This window comes from Hoplias malabaricus, chromosome 2 (genome assembly GCF_029633855.1).
Source record: "Hoplias malabaricus isolate fHopMal1 chromosome 2, fHopMal1.hap1, whole genome shotgun sequence".
Taxonomy (NCBI): domain Eukaryota; kingdom Metazoa; phylum Chordata; class Actinopteri; order Characiformes; family Erythrinidae; genus Hoplias; species Hoplias malabaricus.
This window is the reverse complement of record NC_089801.1, coordinates 26452847-26470988: the sequence shown is the minus strand read 5'-3', so window position 1 is coordinate 26470988 and position 18142 is coordinate 26452847.

Here is an 18142-nt window from a genome sequence, read left to right as displayed (position 1 = left end):
TTGCTTTGCATAAAAATAAAACGACTACAAACCAATTTTGTCTTTTTCCGTTTTCTGATCATAAACAGAAATAGTTTGGTCATTACATAAACAGGCTGATATCTCTTCCAATGTTCCAAAACTGAGAGGACTCAAAATGTCCAAAAGCATGAACCACAATGAAGATATAGCTCTAATCCTACTTCATAGGTGGGTAATACTGACTTTTTTTTTTTTTGCTGTTTGGGATTATTTAGCTGGGAGATGTCTGATGCTGGAATACAGGATAATGTTGATTTTTCTGCAGTTTACAGTTGTTGTGCTCCCACCATGCGCCAAGTGATTCCGGGTAGGCTCTGGACCCACCGTGACCCTGAACTGGATAAGCAGTTACAGACAGTGAGTAAGTAAAATGCATATCGTCGTTGTCCAATCAAAAACATGTATCCCCAAAATAACAACTTCACAGGAGAAATAAAAACCTTTTTAAATGTCAATGGAGGTCTTTTGGAGCATTTCTATTGGTCCACTCATCATGAAAATTAGACAGCTGCTTTGTTCAAATAATACAATAAACAAAAATGGACACAAATGGAGATACATGTTTTGAGTGGACAGCCATAATATAGAGGATTGTACAGGAGAAACATTTTCCAACAGTGATCACAATATACACTTCCTCTGCACTCTGTCAACATACTAAATATTACTGAGGACTGCCTCCTTATCTAGACATATACACATGTGGTACATGTATTAATATACGTACTATGATACTGCTTAAACTGCGCAGCCACTTTATCTAGATATATTATTCTCACTGCTCAGGTTACAATGTAGTGTTGTGTATATAATTAGTATACTGGGTCGTTATTTATTCAGGGGATCATCATTATCACATTTGTCCTGTTACAGTGCACATTCACTTTATCAATAAGTCACTCTATACCTCCAGCTTACAATGTACTGACATGTACCTGTCCTTGCTTAACAGGGTTATTGAATATTCAGTGGATGTCTCTATACATCTCTATAAATCCACCTGCAATATTTAGGTAACCTACTTCACACTGTCTTTCATTTCTGTCTCACGATCGCTACAAAGTGTAATTGAGTTCTATGTGTTTAATATTATTTTTAAATGCAGAAAGGCACATGTGAACAAGCATTATCTGAATTTGCTGTGTAGTAGGATTCAGCTGCAAACATATAACAAAATAAACATTGACTTCCCACTTACACAACGACATACAACTCCAAACCACAAACAAGGTGACTGCTTCCCATGACACCACTGGAATCAATGGGGAAAAATTGTCACTAAGCAATATCTCTAATGTTATGGCAACCGAGCATTTAAAGTCTTAGACCAAGAAAATCTCACACTGCTTAAACTGTCTTAAGTTTTGAGAGCTCAAGTTAAGTATTTTAATAAAATGAACAAGTGTTTTTGAGCAAATTACCTACTGATTAGAAATGTTGAAAAACTTAAATATTAAAATGTTATCTTGTTGCTTTCCGGCAAAGGAGTTGCTTTAATGTCATCTCAACATGGTGCCTCAGTTTTGTAGCTTTGTATGAACAGAAAATAACAGGCTTTCCATGATCATACACACACTGTCAGCAACGGACATGATAAACTATTTTTATAGTTTATTATTGTAAACAAAGACATTGCTATGAAGCACCAAAGCTTCTCCAGGCCTTCTGGAGATCTTCTGCAGTCACACAGCTTCAGGGACCTGGAGGTTGTGGGTTCGATTCCCACTCCGGGTGACTGTCTGTGAGGAGTTGATGTGTTCTCTCCGTGTCCACGTGGGTTTCCTCCGGGTGCTCGGGTTCCCTCCCACGGTCCATAAACACACATTGGTAGGTGGATTGGTGACTTAAAAGTGTCCATAGGTTTGAATGTGTGTGAGTGTGTGTGTTGCCCTGTGAAGGACTGGCGCCCCCTCCAGGGTGTATTCCCGCCTTGTGCCCAATGATTCCAAGTAGGCTCTCGACCCACCGTGACCCTGAACTGGATAAGCGGTTACAGATAATGAATGAATGTTTTTGAAATGCCAGAAAAACTCTCTGTGACATGGCTGTAATGGCAAAACTAGGCTTGCCTAGTTTCTCTTTGCTCTTGTTTTTAATGTACAGTTGTGTTCAAAATAATAGCAGTGTGTTTAAAAACATTAGTTAAGCACAAAATCGTAATAGTAATTTTTATTTCCATGCATTGGGAACATTGCATACTGTTTTCCAAATCAAAACATTAAGAGAAATGTATATAATTTTTAACTACTTAAATACCAAAAAATGAACATTGGGCTGTTCAAAAAATAGCAGTATCTGCATTTGTCTTTACTAATTGGAAATATGTACTCTTTCTTTAGGATTTAGCCTTCCTGTGAATCACTAACCTAATATTTAGTTGAATAACCACAGTTTTTTAAAACTGCTTCACATCTGTGTTGCATAGAGTCAACCAACTTCTGGCACTTGTCCACTGGTATTCCATCCCAGGATGCTTTGACTACATCCCACAATTCATTTGCATTTATTGGTTTTGCCTCAGAAACTGCATCTTTGATGTGACCCCACAAGTTTTCTATCAAATTAAGGTCCGGGGATTGGGCTGGCCACTCCATAACCTCAATTTTGTTGGACTGGAACCAAGATTTTGCTTGTTTACTAGTGTGTTTAGGGTCGTTGTCTTGTTAAAACACACATTTCGAGGGCATTTCCTCTTCAGCGTAAGGGTAATATGACCTGTTCGAGTATTCTGATATATGCAAACTGGTCCATGATCCCTGGTATGCGGTAAATAGGCCCAGCACCATAGTAAGAGAAACATGCCCATATCATGATGCTTGCACCACCATGCTTCACTGTCTTCAGAGTGTACTATGGCTTGAATTCCGTGTTTGGGGGTCTTCTGATGAACTGTCTGCAGCCCTTGGACCCAAAAAGAACAATTTTACTTTCATCAGTCCACAATATGTTTCTCCATTTCTCTTTAGACCAGTTGATGTGTTCTTTGGCAAATTGGATCTGCTTCAGTACATGTCTTTTTTTTTTAACAGTGGGACTTTGCGGGGACTTCTTGCTAATAGTTTAGCTTCACACAGGTGTCTTCTAACTGTCACAGTACTCACAGGTAACTTGAGTCTTTGATCAACCTGGAGCTGTTCATTGGCTGAGCCTTTGCCATTTCTGGCTACTCTTCGATCCATTCGAATGGTAGTCTTCCGTTTTCTTCCACGTCTCTCTAGTTTTCCTCTCCATTCTAAAGCATTGGAGATAATTTTGGCTGAACAGACTATTATTGTCTGCACATCTTTATGAGTTTTACCCTCTCCAATCAACTTTTTAATCAAAGCTCGCTGTTCTTCTGAACAATGTCTCGATTGGCCCATTTTTCTCAGGCTTTCAAGGACAAATGCATGTAGAGCATGTGCTGGCTTCACCCTTAAATAAGGGACACCTGTTTCCTCACAGAATGATTGACCTCACTAATTGAACTCCACACTGCTATTATTTTGAACACACCCCTTTCAATTAATTATGCAAATACACAGACACAAGAGCATGGATATCATGAATGCTGAGTCTGTTGGTTTTCTAAGCATCTACTGCACCAACTGTTACACTGTTTGTCATGTGGTAATATAATTTATACCAAAAACAGTGATTATCTGGTTAGTCATATTGGACTGCTATTATTTTGAACACAACTGTAGAATCATGGGCTGGAATAGACACATTTGTGCATTAAATATCAGATTTTACTAGTCTCTAGGCTGTTTAGTTTATATATAAAGATTCTCACTCTGGCCCTTATCCAGCTTGTGATGCTTCTCACACATCAGCTGCCACCACCAGCGAAGAAAATCATTGTCTGTCTCAGTAGCCTCAGGATGCTGTCAGAGACCCTGTGATATTTTTTCCAAGTATGAGAATCTCTTCCAAGCATGCCAAAAATCAGTTTTCGTGTCCTTTCACTAACATTGCCCATCATACTCTATGAAAATGTCTCTGATCAATTATAGATGAGCTTTATCATCAAGCAGCCCAGGCTCTGGACGTGCCACTGCCGATCTGGTTGATATTCACCAAGCTAGTGTTGAACAAAGAAAACACAGCATCACCACAAATGCCTCCTGCTACGTGTCAATTCAAATCAAATGTTACAACTACAGCTCTCCACCCTGTTTTTAGCCTACATGCAGAGCTTTGTTAATATTCAGGAGAAACAGAGAGAGTTGCTTTCTTTCAATGTCACTCACATCAGCTGTCACTAGATGGTAGTGGACATCATGTCCTTGAGCCCCGACCCATGTCACCAAGCTCAAAAAACAGAAGATTTGCTACAATCCAGAGCACACTGGCTATTCCTTAGACAAACAACATCACAAAAAATAGGGATTTTATAAAACAGGACAGAATAGTGTGGGTGTTTGTATGTATGTAACACACACACACATTCACTCCTGGGTCATTTTATTTTTGAGATATATTTCAGAGATTGGCATGTCATCAATAGGATGTCTTAAAGGTTGTTAGGGTAAGCTTTTGGCCAAAAATAAACTGTTCTATAATCTATATGTAAGTATTCACGGAATGAAGTGTGCATGGATTAGTAAAGAACTGCATAGGATGGGAATATATTTATACAGTTCTTATTTTTAGTGTAAACAAATAAATGCACATTTTTTCCTTCCAATCTCAGCAGCACAGGGGATTTATTTAACTATATCCACACATTTAGATGATTACATTTATCACAAAACATAGTAATATTTCTGGGGTGACCTCATGAAGAAATACCACCAGTAACCACTAGATTCATAAAGCTTAAAACATAAAGCTTTCTCTTTATCTACATACAGTATTTGTGGATAGCTATATGAGTTCATTATAAAAGTCAGTCCCATTTTATATTAAGTGTCTCTAATAACTGTGTAGTTACACACGAGCAATATATGCAATAACAATGTAACTACCGATTAATTAGTACGTTACAGATGGATTATAGTAGTAAAGCTTCTGTAATTACATATGTGTATCATCTTCAGTTTTGCCTTTTGTAATTACACAAGTGGATCTTCATAGTTGTAACAGCATATTGCATATTCTCTCTCAAAAGGCGAACTTAAAAACTGAAACAGCCCCTCTTGAAATGTCTAGAATGGTAAAGTATATATATATATATATATATATATATATATATATATATATATATATATAGACAGTCTAAACAAGAACCATTTAGGAATCTACCTTTAAGAGAGTATGGCTCCCTTTAGGTTTAAGGTGATAAATGCATGCAGTTAGAAACAAAATTAGATTCCAGAATCCTTAAGGGGTGGTGCATTTGGTAAAACAGATTGTTTAGCAATGCAGATTTAAAAGGGAGAAGTATTTATTTGCAGCAGTATGGGGAGTGTTTTTCTGGCTCTCCCTCAGTAATAATTTCCAGGTGGCTATTCTGTGATGGCATCTTTGCTTTTAAGACTGATTGCAGGCTGTTTGATTGCTACATTTCTTTTCTTGTTAAGTGCAGAGTCCATAAATTAGAGAGAGTGCTTTTACATGTGATCATAGCTAAATGGATTGATTGTTCTAACTGAAGGTCTGCATTGAATAATAATAATAAATAATAATATGTTTAATTTATATAGCACTTTTCTAGCCTACAATATACAGTACAAAGAACAACAAGAATAAAATAAACCCAAAAGATAAACAAAAACACAGAAGACTACAGAACAGCACAGCCACAGAGGTCACTGTAAATACTAAAAGCATTAGTAGTCACTAGTTGGGAAATGGTGTCCATGGTCAACAGTCCCAGCTGACAGAGCAGCAAAAACTGACAGGCAGCCGCCAACAGTGGTGAAGAGGTGGGCGCCACTGGTCAGCAGGCCCAGCTGCCAACATCTCCAGCTGGAAACAGGCTTTTTCAGCAGGGTCAGCAGCCACTTGCCACGAGCAATGCCAAAAGGCTCCCTCGGTCAACAGCAAAGCCCACAGAAGGGGTGAAAGCAGGTAGACAGATGCCAAAACAGTGATGAAAAAGGCCAGCAGGCCCAGCTGTTAGCAGTGATGACAGAATGCAACCAAAACGCCATCCAGTGATGAAGAAACAGGCTCAGCCAACAGTAGCACATCCATCCATCCATTATCTGTAACCGCTTATCCAATTTAGGGTCGCGGGGGGTCCAGAGCCTACCTGGAATCATTGGGCGCAAGGCGGGAATACACCCTGGAGGGGACGCCAGTCCTTCACAGGGCACAGTAGCACAGGAGTATGGATATTTACTAGATAAATAAAAATAAACAGAACAAACTGAAACAAATACAGTTAGGCACTGGGAGAAACGGCAGTCAAACAGTGATAGGCCAGCGTACTCTCGCCCAGAACTGACATCAGACACAGACAAGACATGCTTTTGTTTACAGATGTTTGGCTATTTGGTGGTTGCTTGTTTCTACTGAAAAAGTTCACATACATGTTAATGTTAGAGAAACAAAAGTTTTGATACTTATTCTCTAATCAGCTTTGCAGGTACCACAGGCCATGTACTGACAAACAACACATGTCAGATCGTCAGAACAAAGCTCTATTCTTCTTGAAAACAAGTCAGACATCTAGTTGGAGTATGTTTCAACATATTTATCCATATTAATATTAACAGACATCAATTTATTATGCTCACAGGACCGTACAGAGTGTTAATTATAGTGTTAATTAATTAAGTACAGAGTGTGCGTACAGAGTGTTAATTCAGGAAGCAGGCTGGGCATAAATCAGAGCTACAGATAACAAGCAAGAGAAAATAAAAATACACTAGTTAGAGGAAGGATTAAGTTAACAAGAGATATTTCTATTCAGTTCTCCTACAGGGCATGGTTAATGACCAGAGTTACCTCTGTGCCTGGCAAACTGACAGACTTTAATCATTAATGGGGATGCAATGTGATATATATATATATATATATATATATATATATATATATATATATATATATATATATATATATACATATACATATACATATATATATATATATATATATATATATATATATATATATATATATACTACCTTTTTATCATTACCCCAAGTGTGACACAGGTGCAGTGATAGATGATCTTCAGGTGAATGTCAACATTAGCCTTGTGAGAGTTGTGGTGAAATAGACTTTTGAGAGAATGTAATGCAAGTGGAGAAGACTGTGATCTCCAGAACTGGATGTTTTGTCAAAATGACAGATGTCATGTTGAATGCAGATAATATGATTCATTACATTCAGAGGCATGTCTGTTTTTTCATGTAGGGAAGGGTTTTTGCTTTGTTGTTGTTGCTTTTTGGTATGACTCATTTAGTTGTCTGTTTAAGTGTATTAATTTGACATATCTGTATCTGCCAGGGGCAGATATGTAGCCCAACAGGTAACATCACAAGCCCCATCCACACTGACCCACTTATTTTTCAAAATGAAGGTTTTTGTTGGGGTTTTGAAAACAGCATTTTAGGTCACTCTCTGCGTTGGCGATTTTTACACAGTTGTCACTGTTCTTGTGTGGATGAAGAAACTGATAGTTTTGGAAATGCTGACATCACACAGCGTGTCAGTCTTTGGCTGAAACGTAAATAGCTCCTTACTCCCTAAAAGATGAATTACTTAAGTCATAAAACTACAATATACACTTGCAGCTAGCACTAGATTTCAGATTCCCACATATGAATCAATATCAATGATATTATATTAGAAAAATATAATGCACTGCTAAGACCTAGATTCTGCACTTTCATGACTTACGTAGCGCATTACCTAAAGAGTATGGAGTGATTTGGGATTAAGACTATGTGTTTCTTTCATGAATCGTTGTGTTTTGATGTCTCTCTTAAAAAGGTACTATGGCCCCCTACTGGACTGGCATGATAATACAGCCATTTTCGTACTCGCCTGGACAGGTACATTTTAAAAAAACAGAGAGAGGAAAGTCTCAGTTTTTAAAAAGAACAGATCCCTGTGGATGGGGCCACAGTCACAAAGCTCCATGGTCCTGGGGTTGTGGATCCATGCCCTGTCTCGGGTGAACAGGTAAACAATATTAAATTATCTGATTCATTTAAAAAATACAGACACACAGGTCTCTAACTTACCATACAAACACGTACAACTTAAAATTACTAAATTTGAATGGAAAAACTCCTTACAGAACATTACCATTAAGTACAAACTTTAAGTTAAAAAAATGTGAACATTATCACTGCTTTTTAAAACTTGTACATATTAAGAAATAAGCAGATTGCTAAAAGCAGCTCCAAATACACATGGAACAGCCAGGAGAATATCATCTACAACATCTAAGAATAACATCTTCAAAGCACATATTCAAACATATGCAGGTGTAAGGTTTACAGTTTATTCAGAAAACCACATATTAGGCTCTCAAAAGACCTCAGTAATGCATCTGTTGCATTATCTCCTCATGCCACCTCAGAGTTGCTTCCTCATATGATTCAGGAACTTTATAATACCGCTACACATGCTTTTACTTCCTGTGATGACTTGCAGGACTGATGGTGAATGCACTGGAGCATCCATTGCTATGCTGAAGATTTTGGAAATGATGGCCTGCTGGCAGTGGTTGAGGAATGATGTGGAGACTGCTCACTCTGCCAAGGAGAACTGGGCTTTGAAGTATCCCTTATAAGTGGTTCTTGTTTCTTGATTTCCACACAGCTTGCAATGCCTATTGGGAAGTTAACTTCATGTTTTCTTCCAATCAGTGCTTCCATTGCATCACAGAATTCAAACTTTTAGTCTTTTAGCATAAGAATCCTCTAGTGGCCCTTTTCTACTACATGGGACCTACACGACCTGGCTCTTGCTTGTCCTCTGGCCAAATGTGGTCCTTTGTCCCTGGAACCAGGCACTTTTTTAGTCCCTGCTCCGTTACGGTTTCATCTGAGCAAGTATTCAATCATAACTTGTAATCCTTGCAGAGCATTGGTTGGCCAGAGACACCTGTCAAACACTGTGAAATGCAGAGCTCCAGCACAAACTCGCTGTTTGTAAAATCTCTGCAGTTACAGCAGCTTTCACATTTCTTTTTATCTGACTCCCAACAGCAGCTCATAACATTACCCCAAGGGGTTTTGAAGAGGTTCAAACACTCCTTGGGCTGATGGCTGATGAGAGTCTCCAGCGAAATCCAAACGTACAACAAGAAAAAGTGATCTGTGAGAACTGGGCCAGAAAGATGTGAATACACAACAATTAAACACCAACTAACTTTACTACCGGTATTGTTGTAGTTTTAAAAGCCTCCGGTTATCATTAAGAGATGGGGTTTTGTAATTTCACAGGATTCATTTTGCTGGGGAAATGTGACAGAGTCGAGCCGTGCAGTGGAAAAGCAACACAGGATTGCCCACTTTCTTGCAACTTTTTCTTGATGGCAAGTTTTTTTGGGTAACATCCCATTCACACTCTCGCCCCCAACTGAGCCAAAAATTTTGGCTGATATATAAATATAGGTTACTTTAGCAACAAAAACAACAGCAATAATAATAATAAGAAATCTACATATCAATTAATGCAATTTGCAAAATTATATCATCACATATATATAAATAAATAACTCTCAGCCAAACACCCTAGCTTGTCAGGAGTGCATTTTAGAGGTATGCCTGCTACAGGTATAATTGCAGAGAACATTGCCTCTATCCAAAGCACTTCATTCAGCTCCTAGTACATAAATCATGAGCTATCTCTTCAGGGTCACCTTGCTGGAAACAGTAGCGGTCAGACAGCATGTATAAATTCTGGGCTGGAGGTGAAGTGTAGTGAATCTATTTGGACGAGTTGCTTGCTGAATCCTTGTAGACAATGACTGATTCGTAGAGCACTGCAAAACCACATAATTCAATACTGGAAGGTAATCGACTTTAGTGGCATACACAAGTATCAAGGACTTGCTTTTGTAGCCACAAGGTCAAGGTTTAGGGATGGAGCTCACTGCAAACAAGGATGTCCAAACCCTGCTAAATAGCCTGCCAGGAAAGGCTTCTGAACCCAAGCATCCTATTAGATGTAACCTTGAGAATCAAGAATAATAGAACGTTTCCCAGCAGAATCAGCTCTTATTTAAATGTTTCTTCTTACAAAAACAGACACGCTGCATGTGGATGTGAGGTTTTTTTTTTCTTGCTTGGTCAATTTGTAGTCATGAAAATCATGAAAGTAATCTTTGCCTTGTGGTCACTTTTATATAAACAGAAAAAAACACTGTTCTGTTATTTTATACTGTTCTACAAGGCTTGCAAGGCACATAATGCACCCTAAGACTGCTGAGGTAAACACCACATGGACTGAAATGTTTATTTGGTCTTGAAAATTTAATACTGCACACATTCTTTTAAAGATGGAAAAATGCTTATTTTTAAAACTCTTTTAAAATAGTTTTTTAAAAACTTGTTTTAAGATGGAAAAGGACTAATGAATGCTACTTTAGATAGATAGATAGATAGATAGATAGATAGATAGATAGATAGATAGATAGATAGATAGATAGATAGATAGATAGATAGATGGATGGATTCTTTATTATCCCAGAGGGAAATCTGAGGCATCCAGTAGCTGTTTTACCTGCAAGAGTAAAATATAAAAACAAGATGGAGAACAACATAAAATAGAAATATACAAAAAATAGAAATTTAAGAACAGAATATACAGCATGTAAAAATAAGATAATGGCAACAAAAATAACAATATGGACCTGAATGTAGAATATAGAAGTGTGTGTAGAACTAAAAGATAGACTATAAAATAAAAAATTAAAATAGCATATGTTTCTCCCCATGTGTTTCTGACCATCGTGTCACCTTCACAGCTAACACATTATTAACATAAAATGACCATGATTGTGTATTAAGAACTATCTGAACCAGCTGCCATTAACAGTTTGAACAATTTAGATTTAGATTGTGGATTTCAAATATTTATTTTCAAGAACTTTCCAACTGACTGAGAGAAAGAGTTATAGTGTGTGCAATTAGGTTTTTTTTATGACACAGTCACAAGGCTAACATGGTTCTGCCCTGTCTTTGAGTCTTAGCAATCTCGCACTTGAGCTTGCAGTCACTTTAACCCTCACAAAACTCGCCGCTTGCTCCAGCTCACACTCATTCCGAGGCACGCTTGAAGTGAATTATTTTCATGGTCCTCAGTGATATGTTCATACATGTATGACTGTATAACCCCAATTCTCCCCACATGTGTCGTTATGCTGTATATTAATAAATGTAGTGGTAACTTTATTAGAGAAATGTAAAAAAAAAAAAAAAAAACTCAGTAAACTTTAAGTCTATATATTTTTTTACATTTATCAGTGGTATATATGACCCAGTTTATTAGAAAAATTAAACTGTTTTTCTATTTAAAAGTTTGTCATATTCAAAATGGTTGCATTTTGTAATAAAACTCAATTTAAGAATTTATAGGAGATGTTAAAATTGCATTTATAGCCACATTTTAAATAGTTATAATTAAGCCTGAAAAATTACTGTAGGTTTGATGAAATATATTTTATAGAGGCACTTATAACATGTGTTCACCTAAATAGTATGCATAAAGGGCATCTTGATGAAAAGATATAATTAAAATACCATACAACTAACTTCCTCATTCACTGTCTTTGTAGCCAAGGGTATACAAGTGTTTCATTTGCAAAAGCAATATATGTCCAACAATCATTAAATGGGTTCCCCACCTGAATAGACAAGCCAGCACCTGGCTCACCTTATAGGTCAAAAGGAATCTGACCAGGACATCTGTTTGTGGTGGGCCTATTATGCAATAGTCTAGAATGCAATGATATCAGCATGCTAACTGCAGCAGAAAGCAGCTGAGAGAATCTTCAATTGGACCCTAGAGGTCTCAAGTAAAAGCTGGAGGAGAATTTCAAGGGCTCCTTCACTGTTACAGGTGAGAACTTTCCCCAGTATTCACACAGTAGTGGTGAATAGAAAAGTGGACTTATCCATTTAGGTCTGCATGAGCACAGTTATTCTAACCGTATCAGAAGTGTTCTGCACATAAGACAATCATGCTAGGAAATGCATTAATGTGGATTTCTTGCTTATGTAATGGTTCACTTCACCGCAACAATAACTTACAATAAAGAATTTTAAGCAAATTAACAATTTATAAATAACATGGGCACTGTCGTGTGTTGGAGACAGTGAGCTAAGTGGTGTAAGCATTTGTGAAAATGAGTACATAAAATTGAACTCACATTTAACAGACAACCAATTAGACCAACACTTGACATACAGGCATAAACTATGAAAAGGTAAACTGAGGAGTGACATTAAAGGGGAGGTCTACATGGATAAATGGGTAATCAGGAGTAAATACTGTTCTTTCAGGTTTGTTTACATTCAAAAGCTCTGCATCTTTTAAAGTGGAATAGTATGTTTAAGGAAAAAATGACTGCCATGTCACAGGTGCAGGGCTAATTGAGACACAAGGAACCAGAGGTGTACAGTAACGAAGTGAATGTAATTTGTTACTGTACTTAATTTTGTTACTGTATTTATTGAAGTATTTCTATTTTGGGTGACTTTTCATATTAACTCCACTACAATTTAAAGTAAAATATCTTATTTTATACTCCACTACGTTATGGAAATCCGCTGTTCTTTTTGGATCAAACCTTTGGGGTATAAATTGTGGGTAAAACTTTAACATGTCTGAACAAATCTCCTGGCATCCGAACAGCTCTCTGTGCGACACCCTTGCCTGGAGATGGACGGATACAACCGGAGCGCTAAAACAAACGAAAGTGAATCTCCAGTTTCTCCACCTAAAACCAATAAGAAAGGCAGACTTTTTATTCTAACTGCTGTGCATATTTGAGATTGTAAGTTATAAAAGTTTCAGTTGTTAGAACCGTCATGAAATAACAAAATTATTTGTAAGGTTTAGTTAGAGTCAGCAGTGAGTACTATTCATTCATATTACATGGTTTACAGATCTGTAAATGTTATTAATCACTCCAAACCAATGGTGAAAATCAGCTGCAGGTTTATTTAACAGTGTTTAACAATTTACACTGTAACACAAGACTTGAAGCAAGGTCAAAACCAGAAATATTCCAAAACATAGGAACATAGGATTAAGCATGCATCTTGTTACAAAAAATTATAGTAGGACATTTACTGGAGTAATATTTTATACATAATATTTTGAGTATCTGTACTTTAACTCAAGTACATGGTTTGTGTACTTTGTCCACCACTGCAAGAAACACAACAAAAAATTAACCCAGGACATTGAAAATCTTAAACCCTTTGGCATGCATTAAAACATGCAATGTTGACCAAATATCTCACTACTAAATGTAATAAAAATCTCACAGTTATGAACTAAATAAAACTAATCATGATTTAATTCATTGCTAATTTCGTGTTTGGAAAAAAATGCTCTATTTTAAATTTTACATGTATAAAACCACTACTTATATGGTCTGAGAAGTACTTCAGAAACCACTGCATCAAGGAATGCAATCTGGAATTCTATTATGAAAACAGAAATCCAATCTATTATATGTCATGAGTTAAACATGTAATATTTAATGCCATAATGCGTGGATTAGAGTTTTAACAATTGAAATAAAAATTAGGGTGTAATTTTCAGAAATTTACGTAAATTCAGAACTTTTAAAATCAGATTAGAAATGCAAATCTACACAAGGAGTGATCCATCTATATAACTCCACAGAGTGACTGAACACTGCTTAACTGGACAAGTTTGAAAACTGCCTCTCTGAACCATTCATCTGCACAGCTTTTCTGTTTAACATTACATAAAAACAAGTAGAATCTGCAGATTTATTAAAGCTGCCGCACAAGAGAGAAAGTGGTGTGCTGAGTATTTAATCAGTCATTTCACTCACCTGTTACAAATTAACCTAATCTAATTTTTGATATATTACAAAATTTTACCAGTCTTTTGTTTCCAATCCCAACTTTTTGGAATGTGTTGGTTGCATCAAATTTATATATACACATATTTTTCAAAAAAAAACATTTCTCAGTTTCAACATTTGAATTATTGTCTTTGAATGATATTCAATTAAATATACAATTTACATGCACATAATTATTCATTCATTATCTGTAACCGCTTATCCAGTTGAGGGTCGCAGTGGGTCCAGAACCTACATGGAAGATTCTAAGATTCTGTTTAGTTTGTGTTCTGCTGTTTAGCCTTGTTTAATGTTTATCTTATGATTTAGTGTCTTGCCCCTTTAGATCTGTTCTTGTTTAGTGTTTAGCCCAGTGTTCAGTGTTTAGCTCTTGTTTAGCCCTTGTGTATAATGTCCTAGCCTTTGTGTTTTGCCTTGTTGTTTATAGTTTAGCCTCTGTTTTGTGTTCATCGTCTGTTAAGTGTTTAGCCTGTTCTGTTTTGTTATTTACTTTCTGTTTTTAGTCTTGTTTAATATTAGTCCCTTTGTGTTTAGTTGTCTAGCCTTGTTTAGTGTTCTTTGTTTTTGTTTCAAGATCTTTGTATTGTTTTTGTTCTATGAGTTAAATTAGTCTTGCTAAGTGAGTTTAGTCTGTCTAGACCAGGGGTGGGCAATCTTATCCGCAAAGGGCCAGTGTGGCTGCTGGTTTTTGTTCCAACCAACTAGGAGGTCACATGATCATTTGTTTTACTCAAGCCAACTAATTAAAGGAGTGAAATCAGGTGTGCTTGAGCCTGAATGGACTTAAGTCCAGCAGCCACACCGGCCCTTTGTGGATAAGATTGCCCACCCCTGGTCTAGACCCTTGTCTCTCTGTTTAGTTCCCTTTTTGTGTTAATTAAGTCTCTTGTGATTACCTCCTCCCTGTTCTTTGCTCCTTGACCTCCCTTACATACCATCTTGTGACAGATTCAGTGATTTACTGTGTGAAAATAAGACTTTCACAAAAGTATTTTAAAAGAGAAATTCCTTTAGAGAACCATTTGAGACTAAATGTTGACACCAGTAGAGATTTCTGCACTGAACAGCATTTCTGAAGCAGTATGTTTCCATGAAAGGCCAGCTCTATCACCAGTTGCAGAAGAAGGAGCCAGCAGAGGCCTGTTGATCCCAGCTAGAATAAAAGAATATTTTTTTTTCCCCAGGGACACCTTCAAGGCTAGGACCTCAAAACATTGTTACTTGGATGCTGCAATTAGTAGTTTAGCTTGAATATCGTAAGTTACTTTGAGTCACATCTGCTTCAGATTGCCCACTGTTATCTGCTGTGAGGTCAGCTTATAATATTGAGAGGAATTATGTCTAGACATTTTCTTCTTTCAAATGCAAAAGCAACATCTTTTATTTGGTTAGAAAACCAAATAAAAGGTTTTGGTTGAGAGAAGCAGAGGCAAATTAGATTGTTTGCAATAAAACCCTGCAACCAATATTAACTTTGTCAGATTGAGAGCTTTATTCCTGCAGAGGCAAAAGACCAGCCCTGCCATGTACATGTAAATGAGTAGCAACAAGTCACCTGCAATGAGTTGATATACAAGATGTGCATTGAAATAAACTAACTGAAAAGGTTCATGTGAAGCAGAGCTTGACCCCATAAGTCTGTATGTAACACTTACAATTGTTGTAAATAAAGACAGGGCAAGTTTTTCAAGGTTTGGGAACTCATGAGTGGAGAACAGACTTGGCAGTAAACAAGGATAAGCAAGGACAGAGCTCACACTGTGACTGTAGCGAGGCAGAACCCACAAGGCAATTAACCTGTGGAGCTCTAACGTTTATATTTTCTCAGCAGCATGACTGATTACTTTTAGTTTCAAATTTTAGTGTGTATAATACTGAAAGCACTACAAGCAAGCAACACTTCAACATTAGAGATATCATGTACTTACACAATCTGCTGCTATTTGTATGGGCAAAAGTACAGAATGTAATACTTTATTTTATAAACCATTAAAAGTAAATCAGATAAGCTCAGAACATGTATTAAACAAGCAATTCCCTCCGCTATAAAAGTAGTAGCATTTTGAAATACGGTTATAAGCTGTTGAAGGTTAATGTGAAATTTAATGTAATTTAATTAATATTATCATATTTTGACACCTTCACAGCCTATGTGATCCAAGCATTGGAGTTGAAAAGCCCCATTGTTCTCTGTGTGTTTATTAGGGCCAGAGTAATAACATATATAGTAACACTAATTTTTTTTTTTTTTACATATTCACCCATTTTTAGGGCATTTCCTATGCTCAAAAACTCAAGAAATTTAGCAAAAGTATCAAGTTCACAAAACAAATTAAAATATAAAAAAGAGCTCCCCCATATGCAGACAATGATCAGAATGATCCTGGTTGAAAATGCACCAAATTAAATAAAGTCATAGGTCTTATTACACCAGACAAAAGTCACTTTGTTTTTTGTGACTCCACCCAAAAGGAAGTCAGCCGTTTTGGCCAGAATGTGTAAATTAAAAAATGGCCCAGGGAGCTTTGAGGGGCTTATGAAGTTCAAAAACTCATGAAACGTCATAGGTATGCTGGAGTTTGATCTGATATTGCTTGGGAATGCTGGAAATCTACTGTGTTCCCTATGTAAAAAAATGCCTGAAGTTCCCGTGCACTGTTTTATGAAGGTCATACTGAATACTATTGTATTCTGACACTTTTAAAGCATATACTACTATATATATCACAGTAGCACGCCAATTTCTCGTTTCCGCATGTTGCCATCTAAAGCCTTGAATGTCTGGCACATTCAGTGGTGAATTGTGGACTTACCCTGAGATTTCTGTAGATTTCCTGACTCTATACAACATATTATGCTTGGAAGGTGGTGAAAGACCTAAGCAAACAACCACTATTTGCAAAGACTCCTTTAGTGGGGGCTCTTTTATACTTTTTATAATTGTCTGTGGAATGTTTCCAAACAATGGAACTTGAATACTCAGGATTTTTCACTCTATTTTTTAACCTGAGTTCCAAATTGTTGGGGTTTATTGATCATATTAAATATTTACTTATCAAATACAATAAAATTGGTCAATGAAAACACTGGAAATATTTTCTTTGTCCTTTTGGCGTTCTCTTTCCTTAGAAATTTAAAATAAAATCATAGATTCTAGCTTTTATAGCATTTTGCACATATTTTTTGTCTCCTCTGTCTGTGAGGAGTTTGGTGTGCTCTCCTCGTGTCCGTGTGGGTTTCCTCCGGGTGCTCCGGTTTCCTCCCACAGTCCAAGAACACATGTTGGTAGCTAGATTGGCGACTCAAAAGTGTCCATAGGTGTGAGTGTGTGTCGCACTATGAAGGACTGGTGCCTCCTCCAGGGTGTGTTTCTGCTTTGCGCCTGGTGATTCCGGGTAGGCTCTGGACCCACTGCGACCCTGAACTGGATACGCGGTTACAGATAATGAATAAATGACCTTAATGCATCTCATATGGCTTTGACCTTTGCCCTTCTGTGGTGAGCGCAAAGTGACTGATCTCTCTGCACAGTACAAATATTTTCCTTATTTCTATGACTGCACTGTCAGTTGTGAATTAAAGGAGCTGGGGCTTTGCAGCAGTGAGCAGGGTACCAAAGCCCTTGATTAGATTGGTCTCCCAGTCTGTTGGAGACAGGATAGACATTTTAAAGAGTAGCAGTGAGCAGGGCTGTGTGCATTGCCCACTGCGGGTGGGATCAAGGTTTTGAGATCAAGGCTTGTACACAGCTGGAAACTTGATACGCCATGTCTTAACCACAATGTTGCGCTGAAATGAATATATTCACATTTTTACTCCTGGACACACAAACACTTTCCGTGCCCTAGGTATATCTTTATCTCTTTCTGCCCACATTGTAGCACAAAAATTGTTATGAACTTATTAAGCAAAAATGAGCGTTCACATATCCAGCTCATTTATGCTTTTCAACTGAGCTGTATATTTCTGCACAGGAGGTATGTTACAGCAATACAGCCCTCTGCGTGTGTGTTGTGAATGTGAATGTGTGTGTGTGCGTGTGTGTTCGCGCGTTCTTGCATGTGGGCGCGCGCGTCACGAGCAGACCTGTGGATCTAGCTTTGTGGAAACATACATCAGGTGCGTGCATGCTAAGGAAACACCGCAAGGAAGTAAACGACGCTGAAC